Source organism: Schistocerca nitens, chromosome 3 (assembly GCF_023898315.1).
Source record: "Schistocerca nitens isolate TAMUIC-IGC-003100 chromosome 3, iqSchNite1.1, whole genome shotgun sequence".
In the NCBI taxonomy this organism is placed as follows: Eukaryota; Metazoa; Arthropoda; class Insecta; order Orthoptera; family Acrididae; genus Schistocerca; species Schistocerca nitens.
This window is the reverse complement of record NC_064616.1, coordinates 755,216,674-755,224,580: the sequence shown is the minus strand read 5'-3', so window position 1 is coordinate 755,224,580 and position 7,907 is coordinate 755,216,674. Positions and strand designations below refer to the sequence as shown.

Sequence of the window (7,907 nt, the reverse complement as noted above, 5' to 3'; positions counted from 1 at the left end):
CATAAAGTTAACAGTTCCGGTCGAGATGAATAATTATGGCATTTAAACTCGGTGAGAAAGCAAACGGTTCCGTCTTTTGTACCTGATGTGTACGGCGTAAACGAACTACGGCGTGATGAAATACCTTCAGAAAATACAATGCTTCTCTTGTGCTAGGAATTTCTAGTAATAGTTAATACTGCTTGTTGCAAACATGTAACGATTTTCATTGCGTTCAGAAGATATTTGTTCCCTATGACTTCAGATACATGTTTTACCGGAGAAGAGAAATGGAATGAGGGTGTGTACTGTGCTTGAGTGCTGTGAACTCATACTACGCCTAATTCTACGACGTCACCGAGTTGGGTATCTGATATTAATATACTTAAGTTCCTCATCAGCGTCCTCCAACAACGTTTTAAATATCAGAGTGAGGTAACTACCTCAAAGGAATAGTGGAATTAGACTTTTCATAGAAGTCAGTTTCTAATTGCCCTTGATCGAGCAGTGAACGTTCAAACAAGAAGTGCGCGATAGTGTGTTTTATGGTATGATAATCCGAACAAATCGCTAAGTATCTTTAACAAATAAGATATGGATAAGTTTGTTCAGCTATTTAAAGCGCCATTTTTAATTTTTATTCTCAAATGAATGAATTGACTATAATCGAAATACAGTTGTTAATGTAAGACAGTAAATTCACCGTCGTTAATTATGAAGATTACACATGAAAGCAGACTGGAGCGCGAGTGGTAGCCTCTCTCGGAAGTGCATTAACTCAGGAACTTTGTCCACTTTTTGATCCGGGAAGGCACTGACCCAGTAATTAATTGAAGATAAACCCGTATTTATCACTGAAAGCGTAACACTAGAGGATAATTCCCGGCCTGTTATCCTAACCAACAGGCAATTTGGATGCTGTGTAATTCTGCCGCACCAAGGTTATGGGCATTAACAAGCTTCCACTCGGCCTCTCTGGTGACCTACAGATCAAGCAGAATTCATAATACATGTATTCCTGTCGGGTGTCACATGTGAAAGTCAAGCTTTCATAGAAGGCACATTAAGATCAAAGGGTTGGTAATTTTTATTCGCGGCCGATCAATGAAGTGTCAGGAGAGAAGCAAAATTCCCGTAATACTACACTGAACAAGGCCGCCCTTGTACACCTTCGTATTAAGTATGCCAAGTTTCAGTGTAGCTAGACGAATATAGTGAGAATCCGTAAACTGTAGTATTACGTTTTTATCATTCTGGACACAGTGGTAAACAGCCCGGTCGTATGAGCACGTACATTACGATCCGAGATTACGCAGCACAAACTCATGATCCTAAATTATAACATTTCCCTTGTTGATCTACTTCTATGTATCTGTTGCGAAGCTCACTGAAACAAGCAACGGACTACTAATGCTGTCAATACTGTCAGCAATAATAACAACAGTAATAATTACACTGACCAGCCAGAACATTATGAACACGGACTTACTATCGATATAAACCCGTCCAGGCGATAGCAGCGTACGCTGGTGGGGAATGACTGCTAGTCAGACACACGCACGGTTCATTCAGTATCAGTGAGCATGCTGTCCCTTTGCAGAATGGGGTAGGCGCGCGATCTATCTGAGTTTGACAAAGGACAGATTGTGATGGTCCAGAGGCTCGGTACGAGCATTTCGGAAACTCCACGACTTGCGGGGTGTTCGAGGGGTGCTGTGGTGAGTGTCTTCAACACGTGTCGAAACCAAAGTGAAACCACATACAGATGTCGTGGGTTGGAGCGGCCACCCCACATTACAGAAGTCGAAAGTCGTAGCACACAGTGCGCCGAACATTCCTAACGCTGGGCCTCCGCAACCGACGATCCATGCATGTGCCAATGTTAACACAACGACTGTGAATGATATGGGCACGTGACCATCGGCACTGGACGCTGGCGCAGTGGCAGACCGTTACTGGTCTTATGAATCCAGATAACTTCTCATCATGCCGATTGGAGGGCGCGAATCCGTCGTGTTACAGCGGAACAGCCCCTTCACATCAGCCTGCACTGTGGGACGGAGACAAGGTGACAGCGGCTCCATTATGCTCTGTGGAACTTCCACGTGGGCATCCATGGGTCCAATGGGGCCCGTCCAAGGCACCATGACGGCCAAAGAGTATCGTACACAGCTCGCAGACCACGTACACCCTTCATGACGATATCTTTCAATAAGATAATGTGAAACTTCCTGGCAGATTAAAACTGTGTGCCCGACCGAGACTCGAACTCGGGACCTTTGCCTTTCGCGGGCAAGTGCCCTACCAACTGAGCTCTACCAAATGAGTCTCGGTCGGGCACACAGTTTTAATCTGCCAGGAAGTTTCATATCAGCGCACATTCCGCTGCAGAGTGAAAATCTCATTCTGGAAACATCCCCCAGGCTGTGGCTAAGCCATGTCTCCGCAATATCCTTTCTTTCAGGAGTGCTAGTTCTGCATGGTTCGCAGGAGAGCTTCTGTAAAGTTTGGAAGGTAGGAGACGAGGTACTGGCAGAAGTAAAGCTGTGAGTACCGGGCGTGAGTCGTGCTTCGGTAGCTCAGTTGGTAGAGCACTTGCCCGCGAAAGGCAAAGGTCCCGAGTTCGAGTCTCGGTCGGGCACACAGTTTTAATCTGCCAGGAAGTTTCATATCAGCGCACACTCCGCTGCAGAGTGAAAATCTCATTCTGGAAACATCCCCCAGGCTGTGGCTAAGCCATGTCTCCGCAATATCCTTTCTTTCAGGAGTGCTAGTTCTGCATGGTTCGCAGGAGAGCTTCTGTAAAGTTTGGAAGGTAGGAGACGAGGTACTGGCAGAAGTAAAGCTGTGAGTTCCGGGCGTGAGTCGTGCTTCGGTAGCTCAGTTGGTAGAGCACTTGCCCGTGAAAGGCAAAGGTCCCGAGTTCGAGTCTCGGTCGGGCACACAGTTTTAATCTGCCAGGAAGTTTCATATCAGCGCACACTCCGCTGCAGAGTGAAAATCTCATTCAAGATAATGTGCCATGTCACAAGTCTAGGAGTGTGATGGAGTGGTTCGAGGAACACAGTGGCGAGTTCCGATTGATGTCTGGCCCCCCAACTCGCCAGATCTGAAGCCGATCGAACACATCTGGGTTGTGATCGAACTTGCCGTCAGAGCTCATCGCCCCCCCCCCCCCCCCCCCCACCCCGGAATTTCCGGGAATTAGGTGACTTGCGTATACAAATGGGGTGCCAACTGCCTCCAGCGACCTACAAAGGCCTCATCACTTCCATTCCACGACGCATCGCCGATGTTATTCGTGCCAAAGAGAGACATACCGGCTATGAGGTAAGTGGTCATAATGTTCTGGCTTATCTGTGTAATAATAATATTAGACAATAATACTAATAAATTGTTTGAGTTGCAGTAGGCTCTACAGCCTTGAAAAATTTCTTCATTGCCTTACATTGGTCGCTATGCTGCCTAATTATTGCTTTTCTTTGGTGTTATGCCTATAATACTTGCATCGGACCAATCACACTGCTTTTAAAATTGTGTGACATAGGTAAGTACACTTACTATAAGCAAAGTATATGAGTTCATGGGATTATTTTCTACACTTGTGAATGGCTACACAGCCAAATTCAACGTAGTAGTGAACAACATAAAATAAAAGGATGGTGTAATTGTAACAACAACTGTGAGTGCGGCTAATTGAAATTATTCAGAAGTATAATTAGTGGCTTAAATATATTTAACTAAATGGAAATTTTTCGATTAATTCATGTTATGATGTATTCCATGTAGTATTCAGATTTTCCAAACACACAGCCCTGTAATTAGGAGAAAATAGTCTCACTTTCACAATTATGAATGTGTTTAATCTGTGTGGTTCCGGACTGAAGCGCTAGAAACGCTCGGTCACAGCGACCGGCTTGCATATACACTGATGAGGCAAAACTTCATGACCACCTAATTCAAAGTGTGTTGGTCCAAATCTGCAATTCAACTCAGCAGTGATTCTGCGTGCCATGGATTCGACAAGTACTTGATAGGTTTGTGGTACCAGATGCTTCAAATAAGTCACACACTTCCCGTAATTTATGGGTGGTTGGTTCGTGGGAGCGAAGCTGGGGGCAGATAGCATCCCAGTTGGGTTTCATCGGATTCAGATAAGCCGAATTTGATGGCCAAGACATCAAAGTGAGTTCACTATCATGTTCCTCAAACTATTGCAGCATGATTCTGGCCTTGTGACAGAGACAGTTATCCTGCTGAAAGATAACACTGCTGCTGGGAAAGACGTCAAGCATAACGGGTTGCATGTGGTCCCTAATAATGTTCACGTAGTCCACAGCTGTCATAGCGCCTTCGATTACTACCGTAGGTTCCATGGAAGCGCAGGTGAATGTCCCACATAACATAATAATGATCCCGCGGGCCAGCGTCCGTGGCGCGCTGAATGTTTCAAGGAGCCGTTTGCCGGGATGACGGCGTATCTGGACGCGACCATCTACCTGGTTTAACAATAAACGGGATTCATCCGACCAGGCAACAAGATTCCACTGATCCGCGGTCCAATCTCGGTGATCCCGTTCCCAATGTAATCACAACTGACGACATTGTTGGGTCAGCATGAGATCACGTAAGGGTCCTCTGCTGCAGAACAGCACGTTCAACACTATGCGCTGAACAGTGTGCTCCAAAACACTTGTGCCTGGCCAGCACTGTGCTATGTCGTCAGATCTGCCATAGATTTCCACCTAACCAACCTTAGAGACCGGTCAAGCTTCCGATCCGTAGGTTCTGTGACGATGAATCGATGTCCAATTTCTTGTCGCCTATTCATCATGGTTTCAACATTCATCATCCACTCTCCATAGAAGCTCACGACAGTAGCTGGCAAACAGCCGACCAACTCCGCCGTGGCCGAGCGGTTCTAGGCGCTTCAGTCTGGAACCGCGCGACCGCTACGGTCGCAGGTTCGAATCCTGCCTCGGGCATGGATGTGTGTGATGTCCTCAGGTTAGTTAGGTTTAAGTAGTTCTAAGTTCTAGGGGACTGATGACCTAAGATGTTAAGTCCCATACTGCTCAGAGTCATTTGAACCAACTCCGCCGTTTCCGAGATGCTGGCTCCCAGGCATTGGTCCACAACATCTGGCTTTTGTCAGAGTCCCTTAAATCGGCGGATTTCCGCATTTGCGCCACCGATCGGCGCTTGGTTGGTTCCCCATACGTCTCTGCTCCGCTCGTATACTTATCTGACAGCTTCACTTGCCAACAGCGTCACCAGGCAGCATACAACCTCCAGAGGGAAATGGGCACAATGTTTTGGCTCATCAGTTTATTAGAAACGCTCATCATTCAGCGTTGGACCATTGTGTATTTTATACCATTATAAAATATAGATTTCGTTTTATGACTAATAAAAATTAGTTGATGGCGTAACTTCTGCCCTTTTATATAACAAAAACAATTACTTTCGTTGCAAGTACAGTTTGCACGCACAAACTTAAAAAGTCTATGTAAATACTGCTTTTATATTTGATAAGTGTGAAAGGTTTTTACGGGGTGTTCATAAAGTCTCTCCGCAGTACCGTATGATTTTTAGCCCCGCGTGCCGTATGGTTGTTCGCCTGCCTGGGTTACTTCCCTTCAACAGGACTCTCCGCACATTCCACTGTTTCGTTTATCTCACCCAGCGTCAGTAGTATCGTTGGTGTGTGTCGTTACGTGTTGAGGTGAACTTTTAAGTTTAGTTCCTTTGTTCGTTTGTTTCGTTTTTGTCACTGTTAAAATGCTAACCTTTGAAGAACGTTTGTTTTTAATCGAACTTGTGTTCAAAGCTGGATGTAAATACACAGTTTCAGTTCGTCAAACATTTAATTCAGTTCTCCCACATCGCGATACTGTGCGAGATTTAATTAACAAATTCCGAAGTACGGGTTCAATGACAGATAGATGCACCGAAAAGTGGTCGTCTCAGCGTTTTGTCTGAGGATAAACTACTCGATATTTCCGATAAAATGTCCATGAGTCCGAACAAGTCAGTAAGAAAACTCGCCCAGGAAATCGATGTTAGTGTCGGAACGGCCCACAGATCTGTAAGGAAAAAATTAGAACTTTTCCCATACAAAGCGACAGTAGAGCAAGAACTGAGAAATACTGATCATGGCAAGAGACTACATTATTGTCAATGATTAGAAAATTTCGTTCAACAAAATCGAAGGGATATTCTTAATGAAACGATTTCACTGATGAGGAGTGGTTTCATTTGTGAAGATACATGAACTCGCAAAATTCTCATATGTGGAGTACTGCAAATCCATTGTGTATTCATGAGAAAATACTTAATTCTGTGAAAATAGGAGTTTGGATTGCAATTTCTAGACGTCGGATAGTGGCTCCCATATTTTTCAACGAAACAGTAAACGCACAACGATACTGCAGTGATATTCTGTACCCATTCATAGGAAAACTTGTGTTAAGTGAAACACTGAGCTGTTATTTTCAGCAAGATGGAGCAACCCCGCATACAGCTCGCGTTTCAATGTCACTGCTTGCTGTTGTTTTTGGTTATCGCATAATTTCACAGGGACTTTAGCCTCCACGATCGCCTGACCTAATACCACCAGACTTTTTCTTCTGGGTTGCAGCGAAAGCAACTGTCTGTAAAAACCGTCCAAAATCTATCGATGAATTGAAAATTGCAATATCCACTTTCACTGCTTCTGTTACAGAAGAAATGTTACAGCTTGTGTTTGGAAAAATGATTAGAGAAATTGAACTGTAGCATCTGCAACATTTAATGTGAAAATTTGTAAGTAAAAATGAATATTCAATAAATTAATAACTTGTATTTCACTGAGTTTCATTTCCGTATATTCACTGCGGCAAACGGCACGCGCTGCTAACAGTCATACGGCACTGTGGAGAGACTTCTTGAACACCACGTATGTATAAGAAACATGTTTTATATAAGCTCGACGAAGTGCGGAAGCTATATTTGATAAGTTTTTGTTTTACATTTTTTTTAATTTTACGTATTTTTTAAGGAAACTGCGTTACGGTAAATCTGCATTTTTTATGTTTACTACAATATCCGAGTGTTTCACGCAACAAATCAATAATTTTCGAATAAAAGATGATTTAAACACTGAAAATTTCAGTTTTGCTATAAATACTGTTTATTTTTAAGTAACAGACAGGAGGATAACCACATACAACAAAAATGTTTCGGAGGCTATGCAGCCATTTATATGTTCTCACACAGTTTCTAGACTGTTCGTCGCTTTCGATTTGTAGGGGAATCTGATGAAGCACTTATGTCGTGCTGAAACACGGAGATCGAAATGAGGCAAAGCAAGATAGGTATGCAACACGCCTAACGTGCAGGTAACTCGGTTACGATCTTGGCTGACCAAGGCTACTAAGAAAGTTATTGTAGTCTACGTTTACATATGATAGTCAACAGTAGCCTACGGTAGTTTTACGTCTCTAGCACCTACAGATTCTCTACTTAAATATGCCGGTAATTAGGATGAGATTTTCACTCTGCAACGGGGTGTGCGCAGATACGAAACTTCCTGGCAGATTAAAACTGTGTGCCGGACCGAGACTCGAACACGGGACCTTTGCCTTTCGCGGGCAAGTACCCTACAAGCTGTGAGGACGGGGCGTGAGCTGTGCTTGGATAGCTCAGCAGGAGCGCCGTGGTTAGCGTGAGCAGCTGCGGATTGCAAGGTCCTTGGTTCAAGTCTTCCCTCGATTGAAAAGTTTACTTTCTTTAGCCGGCACGGTAGCTCAGCGTGTTCAGTCAGAGGGTTTAGCTACTCTCTGTAATAAAAAAAAAAAAACTGAGTGATCGGATGAACGAACAACATGAACGGGTGTCATCGGACATCCGCCACGAACAAATTGCACTAATAATATAGAATAAAACGA

At 44.1% G+C, this 7,907-nt stretch overlaps 1 non-coding gene across 1 annotated transcript; it reads left to right on the top strand.

Moving 5' to 3' along the window:
* Nucleotides 1-2,847: 2,847 nt before the first annotated feature.
* Trnas-uga (transfer RNA serine (anticodon UGA)) lies at nucleotides 2,848-2,922 on the top strand. The gene has a single exon. It is a non-coding gene; the product is annotated as a tRNA-Ser (tRNA).
* Nucleotides 2,923-7,907: the final 4,985 nt, after the last annotated feature.